The following is a 26,846-nucleotide window of genomic DNA, read 5'->3' as shown; positions in this document are numbered from 1 at the left end:
ATCTACCTCACTCACACCAACACCTGTTCACAGAACAAGCAGCCTAAGTGGCTTGAAGCACAGCCTCTGACTTTTGTTTTGAGCATACTGAATCTTCACAAAACTCCATCCAAGAACACCAGGACTGGCAGAAAAGCAACAGGAACTCAAGGCCACGCTTGTTCGGGAGACGTTCTTCAAGTTCTGGATGTAGCTCTAGGCTTTCTGCACATGCACAACTCATGCATGGAAATATTTTATTTTCTTCTGGGAGAAAGGCAACCATTCTGCTGGTGTTACAAAACAAAAAGGGGAGGCATGACCAATATTTGGATTTCATGTTAAAAGAGGAGTAACACTTTGATTTAGATCAGCAGTGTCCAGAAAGGCTGTTCCACTGAGCTGCTGGAGGATCCCATCTGACAGAAAAGCTTAAAATCTGTGGAAGAAAACAGACCAGGAAGAAGATAGAGAAGACTAGAATACAAACAGCATGAAGGAAAACAAAACAAAAAAAAGTAATCTGAAGAGACAACTCTATTATTTTAATGTCATGTTCACCCTCACTTTTAGAGTGGAAAATTAGTTGCCAGAGCTTGTGAATGTGCATCAGTAAAGCCAGAATATTGGTGGCACTCCATATCCAAATAGTCCAAGTTTTAGCTCCCTTGTTTTTGCTCAGTGAAAATACTTTCAATGGACACTTTTGAGCACTCATTTTTCTCTCTTCTGCCAGTCTGAGATACTTAAAATTAAAGTATAAAATAAGAAATTAAAAAAAAAAAAAAAGAAACAAAACAAAACATGAAAAAGATGTGATTGAGAAGGTCTGGGTAGGTTTTGCTGGAATAACTGAGCCTTCCTCAGCAACTGATGCTCAAACGTCCGAGCATTTGATGGCTCATCAATACATTAAAAATAACTTGACAGCAGTTCTTTTGCTACAGTATGAATCCATAACATTTCTTCTTTCTCCAGAAATACACTGCTTAAATTGTCTGGCTGATCTTTAAGTACTCACCAAAAAAAAAAAAAAAAAAAAAAAAAAAAGGTCCATTAGTACAATTTCACTTATATTGTTTTCAGAGCTATTTAACTATAAACCCTGTGTGTGAGGCAACTGATGTGTGAACACCTCATCTGGAAACCTATTTTTAAGGAAAATATTTCAGGAGGTAAATTTAGTTTAAATGTATATAATTAGAACATGAAAGGGCAACTTATTTCATGGAGAACATGAGATGCCTGATACAATACTTGTATATGGTAAACTAAATTTCTTTTTTTGTATTTGGTCTTCATAGACATAAAAACATATATGGAGATGTTGACAATATTGTATATACTTCATGCACAAATTAAATTTCTCCTTAAATTATACTGTGAATTACTCATTTCCCTCAGCATGAGATTAAAAAAAAAGAAAACCAAGCCCTGAATACCAAGGTTTTTTGCATAAGTGTGAAGTCCACAAGAAATACTGTTACATTTATATAAGTTGGATCCACTGTGATTTTTGAATGTAATTGAAATCATTCCTTTTTGACTTGCAATGTCAATACTTTGCTGTTCTGCACAAGAAGTTATGAATTATCACAAAGTTCTGAAATCCACTCACTATACATTTTCAGCAACATAAAATAGTTTTCCTTGTCATGTATTTTTATTTCAGTTAGTCTGTAAAATTCAGTATGCTTGAAATTAAAGAGGAAGATGGATAAAACAGTTGATTCATTGCTTTTGCCACTGGCATAGTGGAAATTACAGAAAAAACCTTATATCAGCATTATTTGATGTATTAGTTGATCATCAGTATTCAATTATTTAAAAGAGGATTTGTGAATTGTAAGCTAGTAGTAGTGACAAAGATGACCAAATAGCAAAAAAAAATATAGCTCCAGAGAATATACAATTAAAATAGAAAAAGAGAATACAGTCTCCCTGTAATAGGTGGAAAAAATCCTGCACATAGAACATCTGGATTAGTCAGTGACACAACTTGCTTTAGAGCATTTGGTTATCTAAATAATTGACAGCATTCAGTGTTGAGTAAATATTCTAGAATTTACAAATACATTCAATAAGAAAGTAAACATCCTAAGAAAGTGATAATTCAGGTCATTGTCAATATTAATGGAGACAGCACTGAGCTGGTCATCTACCACAAAGTCTTTACCAGTCAGTGTGAAGCCAGAGAGATTTGTCTTGTTCCACCCAAAACATGTCTGCAGTGATGTACGGATAACCTTCAGCTGCACCTTACCTCAGACACATTGTGCTCTCCAAAGCACTTCTCAATTTCCCTAAGCTGGCCAAAAACACACAATAAACCAGTCTAGAATGCCCCTGCTTCCCAGACCGATCCAATTTATCTCCTTTGCCAGATTTTCTTCTTCCTAATCCCTGCTTCCCCCTGCCAAATGCTGGTGAATTTCCTACAAACTCTCTACCTTTAATAAAGTAAAAAAGTTGTCATGGGATATGTTATCATCACTGTTCACAGAAAAGAGGGGATTGTAGAAATTCTAGGAAGGATATACAAACAAGTTACACATTCGGAAAAGGAAGATGCATAAGGAAAAGATGACAAATCTACTCAGGGGACTTCCTTCACTGGATGTTCATTCCTTTTTTTTTTTTTTTTAGCAGCTCCATGAAAGTGTTCAATTTCCCTGGAACACTCCTGTGACTGTCCAAATTCTATAATACCAAGAGGAGGAAGAGTGCTGCAAACTTAATTTCCTTTGAAAAAAATGCATAAATGTTTAAAATAGGGCCATAATCCTATTTTTTTCCTCTCACATTTTTCTTTAGCGTAAATGCTTTCTAAAGTAGAATAATAAAGTAATGAAAAGAAGAAAAACAAGTGTTATCTTCTTTGGGGTTCTAAGAGCTGTACTTATAAGGGGAAAGAGGGGTTTTTGACATTCTTTTTAGGTAGGTGGGGGTCTAAGTGTTATTTACTGTGTTAGTTTTAAACATCCGAAAAAACTGTAGAAGTGATGAGTAAAAACCCAAACTGACAAAAAAAACCCTAGTCAGAATTATCAAATTAAGTAGCAAATGTTACTTTAAGACACGCTATAATATGGTTAAATTGCTGTTAAAAAAATTGGAATGATCAGATAAAATTAATCAGTCTTCTATCAGAGTTCATCTTTTTTTTTTTCCCTTCTTTACTACAACTGCAGATTGTCCAGCATGGTTTGAGACATAATTTTCCTGAAATAATTGTTCTTTCTCCCACTCAGCTGCTCCTCAGTTCTTGCTTTGCTGTGTGAAACAGGGGAAAGCATTTTTACTCTCTTACTAAAGGTTCTCCATTCCCACAAGCCCTTCTTTCTTTTCCATCATGAATGTGTTTTTAACGAACACTCCTAACAAGCTTCACACACGATACTCCAGATACTGCAGGTTGGAAAAGCTTCTCCTGACACATCTTTGTCATATTTGTCATTTTTGCACTCACTCAGTGTTATTAGTGCATGACAATCCTGTGGCCACCCAAAGGACTCATAACTGATGCACCTGAGTTGCGTTCCAAGCACTGCAGACACACATTTGACTCGATCACCGAACAAACTGCAGAGCAGGAGGCTCCTTCTCTCATGCAGCAAGGTATCACTGTCTGATGGCTGACAGCAGAACAATCCCCAGCACAAGCAGCTTCCAAGTGAAGTTACTAATTAGTGCAGATGTTGTGAAGGTAAGAAGCCATCAGAACTTGGCAGGAATAACTTTGTCATTAAGTTATTCAATGTCTGAGTGACAAAATGATTTGTAGATGACTGTGCTGTGTTCTCTGCCTTTCCATCTCACACTCCAACACTATGAACAGGAGTATAATTTGGGATATTTTCCCTCTCAACTGTTTCTTTCTGGTTGCCTGTCATTTTTTAGCAAGGATGGGAGTAAGAGGTTTGGATGTCACCTCTGATCAAACATTGTGAAATGCAGCAGAAATGGAGCTGTTAATGACAGAGATAGAGCACAGAGTAGGGAAATGTGAAAACACAGCTCAGCTGGAAGTCTGGAGAGAAGGAGACAAGTCATCAAGAGTGGAGCAGAAGCTTCTCTTAACCTCATGCTCTTAATAAAGCCTGGTGACATGGCATAAGGCATTTTCAAGTCCTAGTCTTTCAGTTTGGCTTGTTTGGGGGTGGAAATCAATGTGTGAGTACACTGTCACTGTGACAAATGCAGGGACTGTAGATAAGTGTCTTGGTTTGGAAAGACAGGTGTCTGCCAGGGAAAGCTGGAGCTTTCCTTGGAATGGAGAATGTAAACCTCCTCCTTCCAGATTATAATGATTTTGCAATTAGGGGTTTTCAGGCAAAGGTATGGGAATAGGAATAACAGTTCTTTACTAAGAATGTTAAAAATATGAATGTAGTAGTAACAAAAAACCCCAAGCAAACAAACAAAAATCCTAGAAACCCTGACAGAGTCAGAATACGACCTGACACCCTGTTGGTCAGCGTGTTGAAAGCAGTCCAAATAAGTCCGCCTGGAGTAACAGATGTGGTTCTGTTGGAGTAAAGATGATCCTGTAGAAGGGTCCAGTGGTGGTGAGATGGGTCCAGTCTTTCTCTGGGAAATCCAGTGGAAACACAGGCTGTCCTGCTGGTCTGAATCTTAGCTTTTATCCAGCTAGGAATGCTTTGCTCCTCCCACTGTGTGAAGCATCTCACAATGGGGTGATGTAATTTTATCAGTCATGCAGTGAGCCTTAATGACCCATTAACAGAAGATATCCCCCAGAGGGACAATGGGTCCTGAATGAGATAAAGAAACACTGCCCCTGGTTTTAACAGCTGGACCATTAACAGAAAGACATCCACCTCCTCCCCACCCCAGAGTTAAAGAAAAAAACACCTCCTCAACCGGTTTCAATGGATTGGAAATAGACTACATCTTGCATTGGAAACCAAGACAAGAAGACAACAGAGCAGCCAGAGATCAGTCACAAAACTTTCTAAAAACCTCCCCTGAGCTGGGTGAAAATACTTCAGGAAAATGTGGAGGCAAGCACAGGAAAGTGTTCTCCAAAATGTGTCTTCTCATGTCTGGAATTTAAGGATCTCCTATTCATGCAGACACAAGCCACTGCTTCTGCTTCAAAATAAGCTTCAAATATCTCTAAGATAACCACCATCCCTTTTGATGTGAGCACTGTGCTTGTCATTAAACTCTGTTGCCAAAAGTTCTGGGCTGACTGATGAGCACTGATGCTGGCACTGCGCACATACTGACATGAGACAGAGCATCGCATCTGCAGGGAAGGAAATGTTTCTTCCTGAGCAACAGGTTATTCAGGACAATGATGAGCCAAAGGACAGAATTATGAACAACTTGTACCATGACTGAAAGGGGCAAATAAAGTGTTGGTGAGATCAATATTCCAAAAATATTATTTAAAAAAAATAAGAAAAAATAAAACCAAAAACCAAACCAACAACAACAAAAAACAGTTTTCCCCCAATGTGAAATTAAAGGCAATACTCTGTTCATACAATTATGCAATATACATATTGTTTACATCCACAGCACCTCTCCTAGGGCCAGTTTCCATCAACACACTTGCACAACTTCACTGCTGTCACACTCTCATTAACCCCGAGTGGCTGTTTCTGCTCTCTTGGTGGCTATGAATTATTAGTCTGCTTTGAAAAAGCAAGATTCTCTGTGCCAGAAAAGTCTGAAGCCGTGCATTAAACACACAGGGACACAGCTAGGCCTCCAGTCTTGTTAGATCAGGACTTCTCAAAGGCTCTGACAGCTATTTTGCCATACCCGTGTGACAATGTGAGTCCATGTGTCGGCACAGACTCGCCTGCTGCTGTTGCCTCTATCCAACCGCTGTTTTCTTCTCTAAAGAGGAAAGGGCTTCCACCATTATGCTACAGCTCATCCAGCGACACAGACTCTGGAAAGAAACATAAGCATCAACTTCAGCAGCCTAATTTTTAGATGTGTTAAAAAAGTAGAGCTCTAAGAGTTATTATACAGAAAGTGGCGGACTTCTTTCTTTGGCACCTAGCCAAGAAAGTATCTAAATATGGATATTTTTTGATTAATTACCTGTCAAAACCCCATGGATTTGCAATGTTATTCATCCAGCTACATTGTAAGAGATCTCTTTCCTATCTTTTAAATGCAGAACTAGGCTCAGGTGCATATGTTAATCCTTAAAGAGCCATTTCTGTAACAGATGATTCATTTTCTGCATATGATAAGGAACAATAAAAGCAGTCACCAATAAACCACACCCCCTCACAATTTGCCTTGTGTAATTGCTACATTTAAGAGCTTTGCTAGTGAAAAAGCTACTGGTAACTTTTTTCCACCCAGGTGCAGCCTCTGTTCCTCTGCAGGTGCACGTAAAGATAGCAACATTGCTTGTTTTACATTGCTTGGATTCAAATACCACAGAGGAACCCATCTTCCTGTTCTAATTGATGGTGTGGGACTTTAGACAGAGGAAGAACAAGATTTTCTGTGATCTGTGTATATCAGGCACCAAAAAAAAATAATTGGCAACAAGCTTAACTGGAGGCTAAAGGTAAACTACAAATGAGTGGAAAATCCAGCGTTGCCCATATTAGTTATTTTTGTCACTATCATTTTTGCCATGACCGCAATCTCTTACAAATAAAGCCATTTGCCAGCAACACATCAAAAAGGCATTATCAGAAAAATCAGCGAGATAGACTACTCCAGCTACAGCAGTGCATGCAATGCTGCCCCTCTTAAAGGCTCAGATTTATGAGGCAGAAATATTGCTCCAGGCAGTTTGCAAGAATAGGTACAGGAGGCGGAGATTCCAGAGAGGAGGGTGTTGTGTTGTGGTTAAAGGTTATAAAGCTGCGTTTACACCGTGCTCCTCAATAGATACAAAATTAACTTAGATATTTCAAGAAAGGACAAGCAAAAAACTGTCAGCGCTGGAGAGACAAGGGGGGAACCCCGCTCCCCCTGCTTTTTTTTTTTTTTTCCTTCTCTTCAGTAAAATTCCTGCCAAAATGGAAAATGGGATTTATTCAGCGGTATCAGAAACAAAGTTTAAAGTTTCATCTGCGGAGATTTTAAACTTAGCAGCAGACTGTGAGAGAGGGGGAGAGGACAAGGTGTATGGAATTTAACATGCTTCCCAGGCACAGGCTGTGACAGTATGATTCTCACCTCCTAAAGCCTGTGAATCAAAGGTATTAGAGATTCAAGCATTTTTCTCCTGTTAGTGGGTGGCCTCATCCCAAAATCCAGCTGTCTTTCTGTATGAGACAGCTAAAATCATCTTCACATAGATGCTAGATTTATGTATATGCAGATAATATCAAACATGTATGCTCTGCTGAGTTTTCTCACAGTATAATTGCTTCCTTCTCCAAGTTAAGCACACGCCCCATCACAAAAGATAAAAAATAGGTCTTTAGGCATACCACCTCCCCCCCTAATTAAACAAGTCATTAGGTTGATTATAAATTAGCCATTTTCTCTTCCTTTCACTTTTCCTCATTGACTTTCATGTACTTCAGATTTTTTCAGTGCTGACCTGGAACTCAGCTCTTTTTCAGAATCAGAAGTGGAGGGTTTAAGCTGAAGAGATCTCACACTGAGTACCTGCTTGATTATTTGACAGTCAAGGCCACAGAGTGACCACACAAGCTGCCAATGTGGGCGGGAAGCAGCAGCTCATGCAGTCAACCACCTTGTCCTCACACTGACCAAAACAGGCCCCTTTAGGCAAAAAATCCTCACAGGCAGGTACACAAGAGCATGGAGTCTTATAAAAAAAACCTCTCCATTTGAGATGAGGGTGTCCCATGATAAAAGATTTATATCCCTGTCCTCAATGCTTACAGAATCACAGAACTTACGATCTTAACGTCCCCTCATTTTCTACTCAACTTCTTCAGTGAAGAGTCCCAGCTATACATACAAGAGGCTTTCCACAACACTAAATATTCTGCTTTGGAAGACCCTCAATTTCTGCTGCAACCTTTCATCACTGCCCCTTTTTTCCTAGCCCAGATGTGAGCACCATCTGTGCCTTTACCACTCAAGATCTTGTAATTTCCATTAAACAGAGTGTTTTTGCACCAAAAAAAATGGTGCACCAGAATTTGATTTTTCAAGTAATTTTTTTATCATTCACTTAATAGCATGAAAGAATCAGTGCACTGTCTCCCAGTGCTCATATCCACCTCTCAATGCAGCAGTTCTGCAGCAATTTAGTGGAAATAGCTTATTACTTAGTGATAGCTGGTATTAACCATGCTGGCTTTTATGCCATGTTAATCTAAAATGGGTATATCTGAGTGTGTTATCTCCATCTGCAACTATATGCATGTGATTTAAAGCCAGAGTATCCAAATAAGAATTTAGGGGGCTAATTGTAGATACTCACTTTCTAAAATGGCAGCATTAAAAAGTGCCACTCCATTTTGTCATTAGCATTAGGCTTTTCAGCAACTCCTTAAGTGCAGCTTAGCACTATTTCAAAGACCTTCATCTTTGAAGGAGCCCAACACCTAAATATCCTGATTTAGATACCAAGATATGTATGTGTGGCATACTCATTTAGGCATCTAGGCCTTGGAAAGAGCAACTGGAAGCCATGAGAGTTTCATTTAAATGCTGAAGTAGGATCTGAGCTCATCTGAAAATCAGATATTTAGGGGTAAAATCTATAAGCATTCAGGTCAGTAAGAATTATCATCTCTGTTGGGTTAGGATACATTTGTTTTACCAGATAAAGCAGAATCATTTAGCTGTTTTCCCTCACAGCAAGAAATTCCATGTTTCATGAATTTATTAGAGTGTGCCCAATTCCTGTATGCTTTATCATCCCTCTGTATTTTGCTACATGAAGGAAACAGGTAAGGTTTCACAATAGGACAGAGAACTAGCTGAAAAGTTGCTGTCAAGATTGCAGATTGAAATAAAACAGATATTTTGAAAGGCTCTACTAATTCAGCAAGAATAACTGAAGTCTAAACCACTAAAATAGGCAGCCTAAGGAAGGCCCTATATAAAGTCTGTGCTACTCTGCTAAACAGTTTCTACTCCACTGATGCTATTATGGTGGGTACATCGAGGGTTGCTTGAGATCTGAAGATCTGAAGAGTGTTGAGCAGTTTCCTTAGTTAGGGGAAAACATTTGACATCTGAGAATGTGCCATTTATATGTTGCATACATAGCAAGAAAATATTGATTTATTGGCGTAGCTGGTTCCTGGGTAGAATAGATTTATATATTCAACTCCAAATTATCTACTACCTTTTGAGAAGGGTAAGAGTGCAGAGCCTGTGCAATTGAAGAAAAGTAGTATTTTCTCCTTACTGGTTTTGGGAAAAAAGCTTCTATTTTTTTACAATCTCTGCAAATAACAAAGAAAATTCCCAGCTGAAAATGTCTCATCACACAATTTCTAGCAAAAAAGCTTTAATCATATCAAACCTGAGGTTGACGTGCTCTGCCCATGCGTAGTACCTGCCATTCTCATCTTTGCCAAGATCTTGTCCATCCTATTAGGTAACACAGTTTTACTTCTTTAGGCTGGTGCCTAATCCTTGAGGAACAAAGCTGCCAACGCTTACCATTTTATGGAGTTTCGTATGATATTTACTTGCTTCCTCTCAAGGCCACAAACCTAAGAATATTACACACCCACACACACATACAAACACATCTTTCCTTTAATTGCGTTCCCAGCCCTGGAGATTACGGATCATCCTGGAACTGCAAACCGTTCTCATCCCAAAATACCGAAACCAACCCAAGACGCATGCAATCCTTGGATCTTTTCTCCCTGGGATTTTTGGGCATGGGGAAGACTTCTGATTTGGGAATTTCCTGGCAGACCAAGTTGACCCCCTTGCAGCTTATGCAACAGCTCTGACTCACTTGCTACAACACATCTGCCAGGATGCATCCTGCTCCTGGCACAGCAGTGGCTCTGGTGCAGCACATGGAGAGGCTGCAAGGGTCATCCAGGCTTTTGCAACCTGAGGATTGTGTGGCCAGGAAAGCAAAACGCATCACAGAGGCTGAAAAATTAACCTGGAAGTGGTGTGCACACACCAAGGGTGAGAAGAATCCAGAAGCTTGCCTGGGAGGGACTGAGCCCTGGCAAAGACAGATCATGGGAAGGCTTTCTGGAGGGTGAACACAAACACCAACACTGTTTCCTTAACACATTCACAGGCAGCATCACCTCGGGTGAATAGAGAGCTCCAAAGCTGTAACACAGCCCAGTAAAATCATTTGTGATGATGGGCCAGCTGCAGTGGAGATGTCATTACAGCCAATGTCTTGGCTTGCTTCAACTGCCATTATGTCCTAGCCCAGTAAAACTGGCCTTTATTCGCATTTACTGAAAAGTGATTTAAAATACTTACTTTAACATAATTTTTTTTCTGTCAGCAGAACATAGTTAGTTGGAGCTTTGGCTGGTTTTGTTTCTTTTTGTCATTTTTTTTTTAAAGCCAGAGCCTTAAAAATTTAGCAATTTCCATGAGAAGACGAAAGTTAACTACAATAAATTCAAACCATGAAAGAAGTGAAATTGTTAAACTTTCTCCCCCTCTTGGAAGCTAATTTCTTATCTGTGGGAGGTGCTGACTGCCCAACTGTCTGCTTAAATATGTTATTTAAAGTATTCTTAAAAATACCGTTCCCTCATGTTGTTAAGCCTACCCATTACCCCAGCCATCAAAATGATTTTCATTATGAATGCAGGCCATTCTCACTTGATTTGTGACAATAAGGAAAATGGAAAGCAGACAGAAAATCATGAATGATTGTGCAGTGTTTCTGCACAATGTCCAGAAAGGCCAAGCTAATTATCTCTATACTTCTTTCATTGTGGGCCATCCTACTTAGTTACTGTAAAAATCAAAAGTTCTTCATTTCTTGATCACCCTTGAAAAATTAACAAGTAAGAGCAGCTTCACTGTACAATTATCAGCCTTCAAGTTCTAAGCTGAGGGGAAAAAAAAAAAGCTTAAAATATAATAAAGAAGATAGGAATACATCTGCCTTTGTAAACAAAATCACACTGATGAATAAATGGCATCCATGCTAATTCTGCCAGAGGCAAAACTGTGACCTGAGAAAAAAACATCAATCTCTTTGTGTTGCTCTAGCCACATTGGGATTGCTATATTTATTAATATCCATATTTTTCCCATACATCAGTTGCTACCTACTGCTTCATATTTTCTCCCCTGCAAGGTCAAAATGTAGCTCATGGAGTCTTACTATTAAAAATAAGAAAAAAATAAAAGAAAGATTTGTTTCCAGTCAGCTCAAAGTCACCATGAAAGACAGACTGATCTGCACACAGAGCAGCCTAGAAAGGAGCTTCAGACTGTAGGAGCAGGGATGCTAACAGAACCACACTGAAAGGTCAATACAGGTCTCAAATTAAATTAAAAAAAGAAAATGCTCTATGCTTTCTTAGATGTTCATGTCCATGTGAGCAGTGCAACTACAACTCAACAGTGATAACACACAAAGCTCAGCAGGCCTCCTGTCCCCATCTGGCACATCCCAGCCTGGGGTGCTGCTGCTGGAGGGGTGCAGGATACCCCAGTGACGCATGATCTCAGGACCCTGTCTATCCCCTCATCACCCTGGTAATTCAGCCTCCATTTATCTGGAAAACAATTCAGCACTGCCACCCAAGAAAAGCTGGAGATGACAACGATCCACTATGGATCACGCCATGGGAGCTCTCTCAGAGCCACTCCCTCCCACAGGATGGTCTGGAGCAAAGCCTGGGGTGACTATGGCTTATTCTCTGCCCAAAACCAGGCAGGACAGTCCTGGCTCTCATCTGTGCCTGGGAAACAGGGATACCTCCAACTCCACAAAAAGGTGTGGAGCCTTTATTTATGAAGTCATGCAAGTAACACCAATCTGGCTCACAGGTGCTGTGATAAGCAAGGTTTCATCTCTCATATTCCCAACATTAACTTATTTGAGTGTAAATTTGCCTGAGATGGAAAGTGGACTCAAAAACTCATCAGGTCTAACAATTTCAGTCAAAGCTATCAGCTAAGATTGCCTTAAACCTTATAGAAAAAATTAGATTTAGGATTTTGACAAGGTCCATGCAGGATGAATTTTGATTTCTTTCAGATGTGACAGCAAAATTTGAGTACTCATTGCTGTTTGTAAATTTAGGCAAGAGCTATAAATCTCTCTCTCTCATTTGTCAGTTCAGTTACGTTCCAGTTCTGCTGCTCTACTCAAATGCTTGGCAGGATTATGCTTCTGTGTTTTATTTCCTAATCTGACCATTATGGTAACTAATTTATTTCTATGTAATTTAATTATCTTTAGCTGTTCTGCATCCTTGGTGCTCTCTGACTGCTCCATCTTCAGCTATTTAATTTTCACTCTTTTCCTGCATTTGAATGATTGCTCTTTACATAGATTGCTGGCATAGAAATGTTGCTTAATTTGTAGCATCTGCTGGCAGAGACATTATTTTATTTCAGTACATCATCTGGGATGGACCACAGAACTTTGATCTTTGGTCCTCAGGGTTTGCATTCAGAAGCCGTTATTTCCTTACTGATGTTAACAAAGTTGCTCTGCTCTTTCCCTCTCTTGGTTCCTGCTCCTGTTTCACCAGCAGGTACTATTTGCTAAGCAGAGAATTTCTTTGATCCTTCCAAGTCTGCCTTTAATTCCTCTATTTCTATTTTAAAATCCTGCCAGGCCACTGCTGGGAGATTCAAGTTGAGGAAGAACCTAGTTCCTCCCCTTTTTGGTGCCACTGATCTTAGCACAAGTTTTGCAGTTGAACTCTATGGAATGCAGATTTCACCTCTACCTACAACCTAAATTTATTCCACCTTCAAAGTCCTCTGAGAGGCCCAGCAGGAGCTTTGGCTTCTCTCAGGGCAGCCTTTCCGCTGTCTCCAGCTCCTGGGTGATCCCCTGCCACATACATCCCGCTTCCCAATGCATAGCAACCGCAGGGCACAGGCATCATTTCTCTTGTTTAGCATTCTCCCTGTACCACCATTCTTATAGCTGTTCTGCTACAGTAATATTTGTAAAAGTATAACCTAAAATGCGGCTTTTGGATAACAGAGGCATTTCACGTGAACTTCAGATTAGCCATGTGTATTTGTCTCTCAGAGGAAAGCAGCATTCCTCACACCTTGCTTTTCAACATTTTTTCTAAATTACTAAGTCACAAAGTAGAACAGCAGCAGATAAATTTGCTCACTAGACAACAGCTGCCAAAATTTGTCACAGGTATGAAATATGACTAAGACAGAAGTTCTTTATTCTAATATATGTCAATAAGGTTTCCACACAAGATTTAATTTTGTGGTATATTAAAAAAAAATATAATTATTGTTTAATGGGCTTTTCTAAGAGCTGACTACAATTGTCAGATGATATCTTAAATAATACAAACCATACTCCAGTTATCTACAGATCTTTCTGAAAGATCTTCCCACTTTTTTTTTTTTACCCACTTTTCCTCCTTGGCTGGTTTCATCCTAACAGACCATGCAGCACCTCTCCCTCGTTTTGCTTGAAAACTAGTCACTGCCCACTCTCTGAAGTGGGAACTCAGGTGCCACTCCTCAATTTGAAGATATTTCAAGGGTGAGAGAAAGCTGAGTATGTAGCGAGATGACAGGGTACAGGATTCATGTTGGGTCTGACCAGACCATCTAGCAGCATGAAAGAATATTGCCAGCTGTTCTGGCTTGCTCTGAATTTATTTCTTTTTTTGAAGACATCAGCACAAATCACACAGTGATTCCTCAGTGTGAGTTTACAGAGAGACCATGATGGCCACGGTAAGAAAAACTGAGCAAATTTAAGTCATCCACTGAAAAATTGGTAGATTTTGAGTGAAAGATGAAAGCCTGGTGGAGTTTGGTGGCGACAGGGATCTGCCAGCTGTGTTGACCCTGCTCCTCTTGCACATGACTCCTCTGTGCCAGCCCTGATGCTCACAAACAACCTTCCCCAAGACAAGATTCCAGGGAAGACCACAATTTACCCTGCAAACGCTGCTCCTGCCTGCTGGAGGTGTACTTGACCCAGACCAGGGAGAATATTCCGCACATTCTCCTTGGCTTCACCTATGCGAACATGGGGATGTTAGAAACAGGAGCCAAGTGTCTGTGGGAATATCAGCTGGTACCAGGAGCTGATTGCAGACAGAAAGAGCAAGAACAAGCAGGAAGGTGAGAGCATAAAAGTCTACAACTGCAGTGCAGTGGGAGCCTGAGGTCACAACAGGGACTATAATTTTCTGGCAGGAGAGAAAGAGTAAATTGATGCTTCATTCTGATCTGGTAGCTGGCTGACATCTATGGCACCCTGCCACAGGTGGCTCACATAACAGCCTCCTGCAGTATATCTTCCACACTTAGGAACATCACAAGAAGCAGAACAGTTTCCACAAGATGTATTGTGTCTATATTTTCAGAAGCCTCTAGAACCACAAAATAAAACAAAACAAAAACAAAGCCAAATCAACACCCCAGCATACATCTGAGGTCTCAGAAGCAAGGATATTCCAGAATTGGCTTCAACAGGACGATCTTAGTTTTGTTTCTTTTTAACTTTTTATATACACTGTCTTAAACAAGGGAGAAAACATTAGACACTTTTAAACAAAATACCTAGAATTATGACATACAACTAGAATCTGTGTGGGCGGATTGGGGCGTTTGGTTTTGTTTTTCAAATATAATGTCATGTAATCTTTCTACTATGTCTACATCAAATTGCACTCATCTGTCCCAGAAGATGCTTACCTGGGAACCTTGTATTTCAACTATGTTAACAAACCCATTAGTTTATCGACTAAAAATGCATGCCAGAAGGCACGCTTTGATTTCTGTGGCACTGCCCCTCAATCCAGCTCTATAAATGGATGTCCAGCCAACTATCTCACTCTAATGTCAACCAAAGAGCAATTCTGCTGTGCTCCAGGTACTTGTTCTGCTTTCCTTGCCAACATCACTGGCAGCAGGGACAGAATCTGCCCTAAAAACAGGCATTAGTCCATGGATCCTTTAGCCTGACCCTCAGGCAGGAGAGCAGGGATGAGTTAGCAGACCTGTTTCTGACAAAGTAAATTGTGAGCAAGCCAAGGTGAAATTGCCAGGTATGAGTCACCTGCTGGTTATGATAAATTTTGTTTGCTCCATTATTGCAGGCAATATAAAACCAGGGCATTGCACAGCTTCTGCACTTAACATCCAGTGCAGAAACGGAATTCTTACAGGGACATGTGCCTCCAGTATCAGTGCTTCCAGCTTTATCCCTGGCTCCATTCACTTTCCTGCTTATAGCCCACACCCAGCAATGAAACACTGGCTCTTTTATACTTAAAAAGTGGATTTTTTCCAACTCAGTTACTGATGGAGCCTTGCACATATTCACAACAGAAACTTTAGAAATAAAAGATCCTGCAATTTTTTGCCTCAAAGACACCCTTCTAAGTACAGATCTGGATGTTACAACCCTGGGTTTTGTCAGAAGTTTTCAGTGTCAGTGTAAAACCATTTATGTTTTAATATACCAAATGGACATGCCTATATATTGGATTTTGTTGTGGAGAGACCATCCAAGACAAGCAAGGTGGCATCAATTTTTTGCCAGAAGTCAGTGGCTGTAAGACGTTCCAAGTTTACTACTTAAACTTACAAAAGGAAATTGGTACTAATCTGTACTTAGGAGTCCATTTAAACAGGCAATGCTTGCAAGTGCTGATTTTACAAAAACTCTGGTAATGTTTATTAATGAAAAAGACAATATACTATCAATTAGGAAATGTTCAGCAGCTAGTTAATAATAGACAAAATAATCCCCTTTGGCTCCTTGGCTGTCTTTACAAATATTTAACAATGAAGATATCCAAGCTCAAGCAGCCTAATTAAAGAGGCTTTTTCTCCTTATATACCTTTCTGTCCTTGAATGTTTAGCTCATATAGATAGATCAATAATTGAGACTTATGAAGTTAAAGCCTAACGATGCATTTCCTTTCACTTCTGCACAATCATAATATGTTATATGGGGCTACATAATGACAAAATCTTCTCCATTTCAGGAGGAGATCAGGACATGCAGCCCTTGCTGTGCTGGAGATGGCATTCCTTCTTGATCAGCATCTATACCTTGACTCATGCCTTCTGCACACTGGAATGTCACCCATTTTGATGGCACTTCTCTGTTTTCTCTTTTCCAGATCTACCCCTGCACAGTCCAGGCTGAGTTAGCACTCTTTTCTTACACAAACTAAGAGGAATTGCAGCTCAAAATGATGCAGGAACCCTGATGACACATGCCAAGGTCAGCCTGGTGCACGTTCAGGATTAGCAGTTTGGGCAGGCGGTGTTTTCCCTCACTTCCTATCAGCTCTGCACTAACACAGCCACCAGATCAGTTCTCAAGTACTGAGAAATACTGAAGTTGCTGCTGGGGGCTGCAAGAGACTCGACAGCATTGTTTCAGTTGCCTGTTTCTGCACAGCGAGGAGCTGCCCAGAGATAGGCTCCAGATCTTTAAGCAGAGTCCTTTCTCTCCAGGAGATACAGCCTCTCTGTCCTTGCTGCCTCTCACTCACATTTCAGTTCATTATCCAACTCTTCCACAGCAAGACTTAAGAGAACCAACCCTCCTTCAAGGCATGCTTAGTTGAAATTTGCTCTCATTTACTCACAACATGGGAGGAAGAGTATTTCACTACAACTTTTTTCAAAAATAAATGAATTACTAGAAATACTAATAATTAATATAATAACATGTTATATAGTACACATTATTTATACCATGTTATAGCATAATAAATATAATGAATACTCTTCTCTCTGGTGATCAGTAAGAGGACCTGAGGGAATGGCATGAGCCGTGCCAGGGGAGGTTTAGGCTGGATGTCAGGAGAAGGTTTTTCACCCAGAGGGTGGCTGGGCACAGGTCACAGCACCAAGCTTGACAGAGCTCAAGAAAATTTTGGATTCTTGGGCACATGATGTGACTCTTGGGACTGTCGTATGAAGGGCCAGGACCTGAACTTTGATGATCCTTGTGGGTCCCTTTCAACTCAGGATATTCTACAAGTCTATGAACTACTGAGATCTGTTCTTTTCCCTTCCCTCAAATCCATAGCACTGAGGTCTGCTTTTCTTTAGGGTCCTTTCCACAAACTCATCTCATGGAGATTAGCAAACAATGCAGAAGTCTGAGAGCATTTCAGCTCAAAAGAGCGTCAAATTAGCCAAGGTAACATGATAGATTGTGATAAATTGAGTGCCTGGGGTGCTGCGTGCTTGAACTATGTGCTGCTGTGTATCACAGTAAATGTATTTCCTAAAAAACCCTAACTGGGCAATTTCAACCATATAAAAATGCTACCAAATATGCCTTTGCTTGTTGTCAGATGCTTTTTTCTCCTTCTCAGCAGCTATAAAGCATATGGTTTGTACTGCTAAGAGCCTCTGTAAATTATGCTGTAATACCTGTGGGTTATACTTAGCCACAGACATGTCTGATGTCAATTGTAACAGCCCTTACGTCAGAGCTGAGATTATTTACAGCAGCTGAGCATCTGTGCTCAGCACTTACCAAGGCAGGAAAATGAGAAGGGGTTTGGCTTTAGGGTCAGGGGGACTTTAAAACAGAACTTTGTCTGGAGAAATTAAAGCCAGGTGATGACTCAAATCTGGTCTTTGTCTGCTCGAGAGCATATCTACAGATATGAACCTGTTATCTTGACTCTCCTGCTTGCCCTTTACCTTATACAGCATAAACCTAAAGAAATATTTCTGAAACAACATGAATGCATACCAAAAAAAAAAAATTTAGAGGTGTTTAACATTTGCCTTTCTCTCTAAAAGAGAGGGTGACAAACACCTTTCATAGGAGCAACAAGGACAATGCTGAATCTTACAAACTTCTCTATACAGGCAGGAAAGGGAATGCTTGAAGAAGTACCTCCACACTATAATTCATCCACCAGAGAAGAGAAACTTCATCCAGCTACCTCACGGAGATGGACAGAAATGTTTCCTGGACTGCAACCACAGCAGGATTCCAGGCTTTCTCTTAAGTTAGGTTTAGTAGGAGCCTCCTTTTAGTAAGAGGGTCACAGCAGTTAAGTAAGAGTGCTACAGCCTAGGGGTAAACCTCCTTCACAACGGGGACGGTTTCCCAAGCCATTTCTTGTGCAAAGTTTCAGGCAGCCCTCACAATATTCTAAGTTATGTATTGCTGCACAGCATATAAACCTCACAACAAAGGTTTTTGCAACTTCCACACTGTGGTTTTATTAATAGCACAACACAATAAAGAGTCAGGAAAAAAAAATTAAAGCACACTATAACCATCTGATAGGGAAATAACCTCAACCTTCTCTACCTGCAGGAAGCTCTAGAACTCACAGGGTTAAAAATTATTTTTCAGTCAATCTCATTATGCATCCCACACACTAGGACTTATCTGACATGAAAGAGAATAGATGGATATAAATATAGTACATGAAGTGCAGCATTAACTTTAGTACAGACAAATTATATTACAGACTGTCAACATTTAGTCTGGCACAACTGCTATACTGCTACAACATTTGGGGGAAGAAAAGAGGGACTCAGGATGATCTCATTTGTCTCATTCCAATGGGTCATTCAAAATTGAATCCTGTGTTAACCCACCCTAGGCTTTGGGGAGCCTCAGTGCAAAGGTGTTATTTCTGAAGGCACTTATGGGAGCAGCTTCATGGGCTCTGCATAGGGAAGAGGCAGCACTTTGTGGAACTCCTTGTGGGAGTGTAATGGCTTATCTGGGACATGCCTGTACTGCAGCACCCACCAGGGATGGCAGCTCCTCCTCACGTAGCCCTGCTTTCCAAAGGTGTTCGCAATGCAGGGGCTTCTTCATTTTGTTTCTGTTTTAACAATCCTGAGAGCTTAACAATTTCTTTCATTTAAAGAAGGAAAATCAAAAAGAGAGCCAGAAAACCCAATTTCCTATTTATTTTTAGTGCCACTTAATGTGCATCCTGCTAAGCCAACAATCATCCCAGCATGAGCTGACTAGAAGCAGCAGCAGGTAGCTTCCTGGCTAGCTGGCAGGGATCAGAGTGGATAAAAGTGAAATAAGACTAGATTTGCCATGCAGAGTAAACCCAAGTGGGGGATTTTACTTGTGTCCTCCACCCACATTGCAAAGAGGTTTTGTGGTTTTGGTTTTTTTTTTGGGGGGGGGGGGGGGTGTGTGTGTTTTTGGGGGGTGTGGTTTGTGGTTTTGTTTGTTTGTTTGTTTTGTTGGTTTTTTTTTATGGCAGGGCCCCTTAGCTCAAGATATAAAACTCAAGTGGGCCCCTGGAAGATTTCACAAGACCAAATAACTGCTGCGAAACCACCTCTCGTGCCAAGGCCTGCCTTCTCTTCTTCATCTCTGCTTGTTGCAGACCCATTTCAGTATCACCTGGGGGAAGCAGCAGGAGCTGCTTCTCCCAGACAGGAACAGAAGTGGAATTTTGCAGTGCAGGCCCTGTACCCCACAAAGATGCTTCCAGGTTTGACTCACAACTGCTGGCTGGCCTTGCAGCAGCTGCTCACCAACATGCAGGGCAAAGGGTTTAGTACCCAGTGCTCAAACACTGCCAAAAACCTTCTTTTACAGACACCTGCCATGGGGAAGAAAAGTGTGCTCTATTAGCTGCACAGAGATGCATCAGCTTTGAAACTCCAAGGTCAGATCTCTATTCGAAGAGTCATATACATATATGGAAAAGCAACAGGGGAAAAAATTACTCAAAGGGAACATTTATTTCAACAGCAGCATTTTCAAAATTTTTCAGCAAAATAAATATTATAGTATTATGAGCTTTGTCCACTGGGGGAGGGCTTGCTAGGAAAAAAACCCCCAAACAAACAACAAACTATACTGACAAGCCTTTGCGGCATAAACAATTCAAACCAGGTACCTGCCAGCCAAAATAATGCACATGCAAATGCCTTGGCACCCAAATCAGACTGTAGAGATGTGTGTTGGGTATAGGACTTTGGAGAAATAAAAACCTAATCACTTTTTAATCCAGGACAGTGATGCTGTTCCTAGGGAAAACTCCCTCCCTGCTAACTCAGTTGAGGGCCCTGGAAGACAGACATGACTAAAGGAGGCAGGCAGGACTCCCACCTCCTGCCAGGAAAAATCATCACACAGCTCTGTTCCTTTTCCATATCTAACCTGCCATACTCTCTGCCATACATTCATCACAGATTGCTAACCAGCTGGTATTTAGACATTGTCCAATAGTCCCATTCACAAGTAAAATTCATATTTGGCCTCATTTTTATCATTAGGGGAGATAATCTGGGGCTTTGAGGCAAAAAGCAGAGTCTTTAAAGGGACGATATTTTCCCCCCGGAGTTTATGGTTTCTACTATGCAGTCACTCATCACAGGCCCAAAACAAGTGTAATAGGGAAGGTAAAGCATGAAAAAATGCTGGGACAAGCTCACAAATCTGAGCTCCTTAATGTTTAACTAGCAGGAAGTTATAATCATGCATTTTTTACAGAGCAAGAGGACAGTCTCCAGACACACAATTAAATCTTTTCACTGACATCTTGCACCCGGGGACCAAACACAACAAGAGAAATCACACTGTGGAAGTGAAATTACAAATCACAGCAATTCCTACAGAAACATATAACAGGCTTGAGGTCTGCCAAGCAACCTGCCAGAGGGCAGGTGTCAGGACACCAAAACATACTCTGTATTTTGGTTATAGGAGAGTACTCATAACTTTGCACCTACCTCAGAGGAGACAAGCAGCAGAAAGGCCCTTGTCCTTCCCCAAGGAATTTAAAGAATGTCTCCTGGAAAGGCCATCAGGCAGGTGTTAGCAATCAACAGCATCTCCAGTTCCACTAACACTTTGCCTAATGAGATTAGGTTCATTACAGCCACTTTACTCTGACTGGTTTGCTATCCCTCTCTCTGTGGAAAAGCAACTGCCTGCTCTGCCAGGAGCTAAGCATGGGACTGAAGGTATCCAGGCAGGATTTCCAGCCCTTGGTGATGGTATCACTTACCTCTCAGTGCATCCCCAGACAGTGAAAGGCAAATGCAAGAAGTAACTTCAAATAGATTTTTTTATCTTGTCAACAGAATAACACCCAGAACTTATACTGAAAGCAAAATACAGGAAAGGGATAATCTGCCAAGCCCTTTCACCTCTATATCTCAATTTAGTGCTTAGATTAGATGACACAGAGATAAATCCCCTGTCTTTCTTCCTCCACTTGTGAGGAAGACTGTCCTCAGAAAACTCAGATTAACTCCCTAGTTCACCAAGGAGCTGAATAATAACACCAATGGCCTCTACCCATGCACTCTGGAGGTCTGATCACAGGACTATCAAGAGCAAGGGGATGATTCTCAGTGCCAAGGCCCACACTAGGACACAGCACGCAGCAAGATGACAGCAGCATTCATGGTAGCTGTCAGACAACCTGTTTTGCACAGCTTCACATCTAATGTCAAAAAAACATCTGACACTCTTTGTCAATCACCAGAGCCAGCCTGACTTCGAGGCATGTGCCGAGCTGTAGGCAAGAAAAAGAATGAATGGAATGCTGAGCCTGCTGGGATACACAAGAGCATGAGATGAAGTAGGCAAAGTGCATCCCAGCACTGACATGGTGGAAGCTGTAAATACTTTATGTTTTAATTGGCTTGCTAGTGAAGTTGATACCTCATCATAATGGGCATGTTCTTTGTTGCATCATGTGGCAACAGTGCATCGTGTCCAGGGAGGTTACAACCACCAGCAGGAAAAGAGACCATACAAGGCTTTGTAGGAAGTACGAGAATCCATTTATCCCCCCCTACCCCAGGCCAGGCAGGGGTTGAGAGCGAAGAGAACTAAAGATGAAGAGGGCAAGCAGTGGCAGGGCTGTGGATTTTATCGGGTATTTTAGGGGAGGAGTCTTAGGTTTAGGTCAGAGGAGGAGATCAGATTTCAGCCTCCTCAAAACAGGACTCCACAGTTGTTGGTTTAAATCCAGTCGTATACTGTGTACCTCTCTGAGAAGATGAGAGTGAGCACATTCAGTTCAAAATCTGTGCAGCAGTCCTGGATGAAAAGCATCTGGGGACACTGCTTATAAAATAGCCCATCCATGGTGGCAATTCCTAGCTGCCAGCAGGAAACACCCAGAGCTCTGTCATTCGCTGAGCAAAGTGCTCAGAGGTGTGAACATCACAGAGCCAGCTTCACACAGAGCCCTTGTTAGCATGGGAAATAGCCCAGGCCCCTGAAGACCAAAGCAGTTCCATTCTGGAGATCACAGTGATGGACAAGGGAAGTGTGGGGCCCTTCACTGGCCTGAGCAAGCTGGGGAGGTCTGATAGCACCTGTTCGTTCTTGCTGAGCCATGCAGAGATGTATCATACTGCTTCTAGAATATGGATTACCCCATACAAGGGCAGCAACAGGAGGCAATAGCTGTTCTCTCTTCTTTGGCTTGCAGCAGCGTGTCAAACGCCCATTTGATAGAAATGCACCACTGCCTGCAGGCCAGCTCAAATTGGACTCCAAAATGCACCACACGGCTTTGTCTGAGGCAGATTGCAAGGGTAACACATTAGAGAAAAACTATGACACAACTTAAATATTCTGTTAGCTTTAATTAAGCTCATCACACTGGAAAACTTGCTGATTCCAGGGAACCATTTGTCATTGGTATTCCTGCCTCTTTTGTTTTGCTTTTAAGCTTAAAAACACCCAAATAGCAAACCAGCAAGTGGCTAAATGATCCAAGTGAGCTCCCCCTCAAGTTCCCGCAGTTTGCAATAAACTCAGCAAGAGCCCATCTCAGCACTGAATATTGGATATGGTTTCCAGTTGGTTGTGCAGGCATCAAGACAACAAATTACCAGGACAGGAGACTTTTCAGAGCCGTCCTCTGTAGCAGGACTTCCTTTCACAGAAATGACGTGTAAATTGCAAATGGGTCAAAAAGCCTGTGAGACAGCAGCTCCGGACAGGATTTGTTTCTTACTGACTATTTGTGAATTCAGCTTTTTTTTAAGCCATCTTCTGTCTCTTTATATATCATGCTGCTATAGGAATTGCAAAGATAAGGAACATTTTCCCAGGCACACATTTATAACACAAAACAAAGAGGAACAACTAGGTACAGGAACTGTGGCTTGTCTCTCTTCTGGAGCCCTGGCTCTGTTTTCACTCCAGCTAGCTCGAGAGACAACCACAGTTGGGAAGATTTTTCCTCAGGGTTCCAAAACCCAGGAGCGGCCGCAAACCTTCCCCTTAGCAGAGAGAGAGGGAGAGACCTCGTCAATGGCAAAGGAAGGTCTGCACTTGATCTGGGGGTGAAACCAGGGCTTTATTCAGTCTTTCTTCTGTGGTCCTGCCCCACCCTGGGTCAGGAGCCCCCATCCCAGTCCCCAGAGCCAAGAGGAAATACTGACCACATGGTCTGGCTTATATCCAGGGAAGGGGCTAAAGGTGGGGCCAAGCCACTACCCAATCAGGGATAAGGTGGGAGTGGAACAGAGTTGGATAACATTCCAGGAAGGGGACAATATGGGAGAATGGGCGGAGAAAAGGGGCAGGGACAAACTTCGGGATGTTACATTTTCCAGGGGAACAGGGGGATACAGAAGAAACCATTACAAAACCCAATATAAAAATGAAATACAATATGAAATCAAATAATACACAGCAACAAGGAACGTAACAGAAAATGTAGGTCACGTTCAAAAATATTATCAGGAATATGCAGGGTATGTAATACCTCTACAGTGAGCTTTGCTTTCATGAAAATTAATTAGGCACAGAATTCCAGTATTTTCATTTCAGCTTTTCATTTCTGTTGCCTCAGCTCTTTGTTGTCACATCTCAGACAACTTGGCCCTGCTATTCATAAGCACCGGTCACCTCCAGCACAGTCACAGTGATTGGGAGCTACTCACTGAAACAGTGCTTTTGATGTCTCAAAGTCTACCTTCTGCCTCTTGTCTTGGATGAGAAATCAGGTGACTTTTGCAGGTATGCCTGTAATCTCCAATGAAATAGCCAGCAGAGACACAACAATGATTCTCTGCTGGTGGTAGCAATGAAGGGCAATCACAGGAAAAGCCTAGGGAAACCACTGCAAACAGATCTATAATTTTTTTTTTTTTTTTAACATACTAAGTGGGATTTGACATAAAAAACCAATTTCACACATTAGTTTCAGAGAAAAAGTTTCATTTCGTCCCATGAAGTAGAATACTGACTGCTCAAACCACGTATATTCCAATACATGGCCCAGCTACAGATCAGCTAAATGTTCACAGGCATCACTCCAACATCTCTCAATTTTCTTTCTCCCTTCTCTCCCTGTCTACTATTTCTGCCTTCAGGAATCACAGTAACTCTAGTATTGCTTCTAGTTTTCATCATCTATATTTGAAGATGTACTTATACAATGAAAGAGCATGTTTAAAACAAGGAATTCTCTGAAGTTTACTATGGGAGACAAGATCACAGCAGATATGAGAGTCAATTCACAATGTATTTTATGTCCATCTCAATTCTGTGGATGAAAAGTTGTAAAGGGAACATGAGTCTCTTTTGCTTCCGCCTTTTATATATTCTTTAGTCCAAGAGCTAGGAAAGATTACAGTGTCTGGACATATGTGTATCACTGGAAAAGTAGTTTTCAAGACCAGAATGGAAGTAGAACATTTTGGTTTAAGAAATGAGGGGTCAGGCATTTGTCCCAGATAAATGCTAGGGGATGGGGACACACAGTTCCTACAGTTCTGCATTTGTACCTCTAGAACTCTCCTGTGCTGGACCTATCCAGCTACTACAGCTAAGTGGAGTCTCATCCAAATCCTACATGCCGTCTGTTTGAAGAACATGGAAAATTTGATACGTCACACATCTATGTTTACACCATGCAAACTCATGACTACACAGGTAAGTAATTCATGGCTCTGAGGAGGTCAAATCACAGATTTTCTAACCATCAGTTTTTGCGGCTCCTAGTGAATAAATATGGCTTGAGCGGAGCTTGGTGTTCAGGAAACCTCGAGTGCTGCACATGCAGAAAGGGAGTCCATCATAAAATAGTTTTTTTATTTCTGCCATATTTTCTCTTAATACATAGGGTTTACAATCATAAATGTAAACCTTGCTATACCTTACTGTACCAAGTGAGACAAAAGCCCCAAAGCTCTCATAAAAAATTAAACCAAGACAAACTGTGCTCTAAATCCCCAGAAAACAAGAAAAACATTGGAACAGAGAAACATAATCCACTTGGCTCCTTTGTTGCTGCAGCACCAGGTATTTATGTTCTGATGGAACTTGTGGTTCATAATGTTCGTAGAATAACAACTCAGCAGTATGAATGGTAGCCCAGGGCAATTACATCATGTGTGTTACTGCATATTTCCCAAATTTCTGCGTGTTGATGCTCCTGAAAGTTTAACAGTAATGATTTGAGTGCAGGATATATTAAATTTAATATATCCTTTCAAAACTCGAAAATATACCTTTCACTCGCCTTTACTTCACAAGAACTTAAAAACAGAAATGTGGTCTTAAGGAACTACCTTCTAAATATGTTTTCTGAACAGAGGACAGAGATTTTTGGTGGGATGTAAACACAGCCTCATATCATGCGAGCATCATTTCAAAGATAACTCTCCAAATACCAGTTACATCAGATTGCTCAATGCTGTAGATGGAAACACTCACCGTTATTTCTTCCTGCTTTTCCTACAAAGGGCTGTTCCAAGGTTTGGACACAGATAGTTGTTGTTTCTAGAACAGAGGATGAAAACTGCAGCACATAACTTACCTCGAGCAATTGAGGCCATTGTTCATCCTGCCCCACACAGATACATGGAAGCACACGTTCCGTAAACTAGTGTATATTTTATGTCTACTGACTCCTTTGCCCTTTCAGAGCTATTTCAGCTAACTAAAACTAAAGACATTTCCCACTAAAAAGATTACACAGGCAAAGACACAGAGAATGATACAGCTGCTGAGCTGTTAGCATTGCTCAGCTTAGCTCACCATATTAAAATAATTGACTGTTAATTACTTAGGCATTCAGATCAGTTTATCAACTCTACATTATCTAGCATAAAACCCATTGGCAGCTGGGCACTTGCTGTTTTTCAGTTGTGGCATGTCATTTATTAAGGAGCTTTGTCTTAGTGTTTGTTGAAATTTATGTTACTCTCCCTTGAATTTTTTTCCCTTTTAGCCAACTAATGGTTGATTTTACCTTCATCGTATTTTTCATACAAATGGACCTCCCTGGACCTCATTTCATTCCCTCCTACAGCACACTTGATGGAAGACTGGAAGCAGAAATTTCCAAGGATGTGCTCTTGGTGTGAACAAAGCCAGAGGGTTGCATGTGGGATAACATCCTGGCTATTAACAAATCCTGGCACTTGACATGGAATCAGACTGTAAGGACCTAGAGACAGTGGTGTTTGGAGAGGTTCCTTGCTCTGAGCTTAGCAGTGAAGAAACCCAGTTAGGTACTGACCATAGGTGAGCGAGGTGAGTGTCCAGAGAACTTTAACATCATAGATGGTAACACAGCTGGAGGTGGGAAGTCATTAATATTCACTAATTACTATGTCCCTGGTGGACAAGAAATGTGTGAAATTAAAATTGCACAGCTTTTTGGTTTAGTGTTACAAATAGTTGTTTTTTGGGGTTTTGTTGGTGAAATTCCCAATGGGCAATTCATGACAAGTAGGTTTCTGACAATTCTAAGAAGGTATGTAAATAAAATTGTAAATGAAAAAAAAAAAATTAGAAGTCCATGCT

At 41.0% G+C, this 26,846-nt stretch overlaps 1 long non-coding RNA gene across 1 annotated transcript; it reads right to left on the bottom strand.

Annotated features, from left to right (window-relative positions):
* Positions 1-289: 289 nt before the first annotated feature.
* LOC120751120 (uncharacterized) lies at positions 290-25,954 on the bottom strand. Its single transcript, XR_005700281.1, has 3 exons — positions 25,855-25,954; positions 5,773-5,905; positions 290-418 (listed from the first exon to the last, which is right to left on the bottom strand). It is a non-coding gene; the product is annotated as an uncharacterized LOC120751120 (long non-coding RNA).
* Positions 25,955-26,846: the final 892 nt, after the last annotated feature.

The sequence above is a fragment of the Hirundo rustica genome, chromosome 3 (genome assembly GCF_015227805.2).
Source record: "Hirundo rustica isolate bHirRus1 chromosome 3, bHirRus1.pri.v3, whole genome shotgun sequence".
Lineage (NCBI taxonomy): Eukaryota > Metazoa > Chordata > Aves > Passeriformes > Hirundinidae > Hirundo > Hirundo rustica.
The sequence above is the reverse complement of the archived record's forward strand: the minus strand, read 5'-3'. Positions and strand labels throughout refer to the sequence as shown.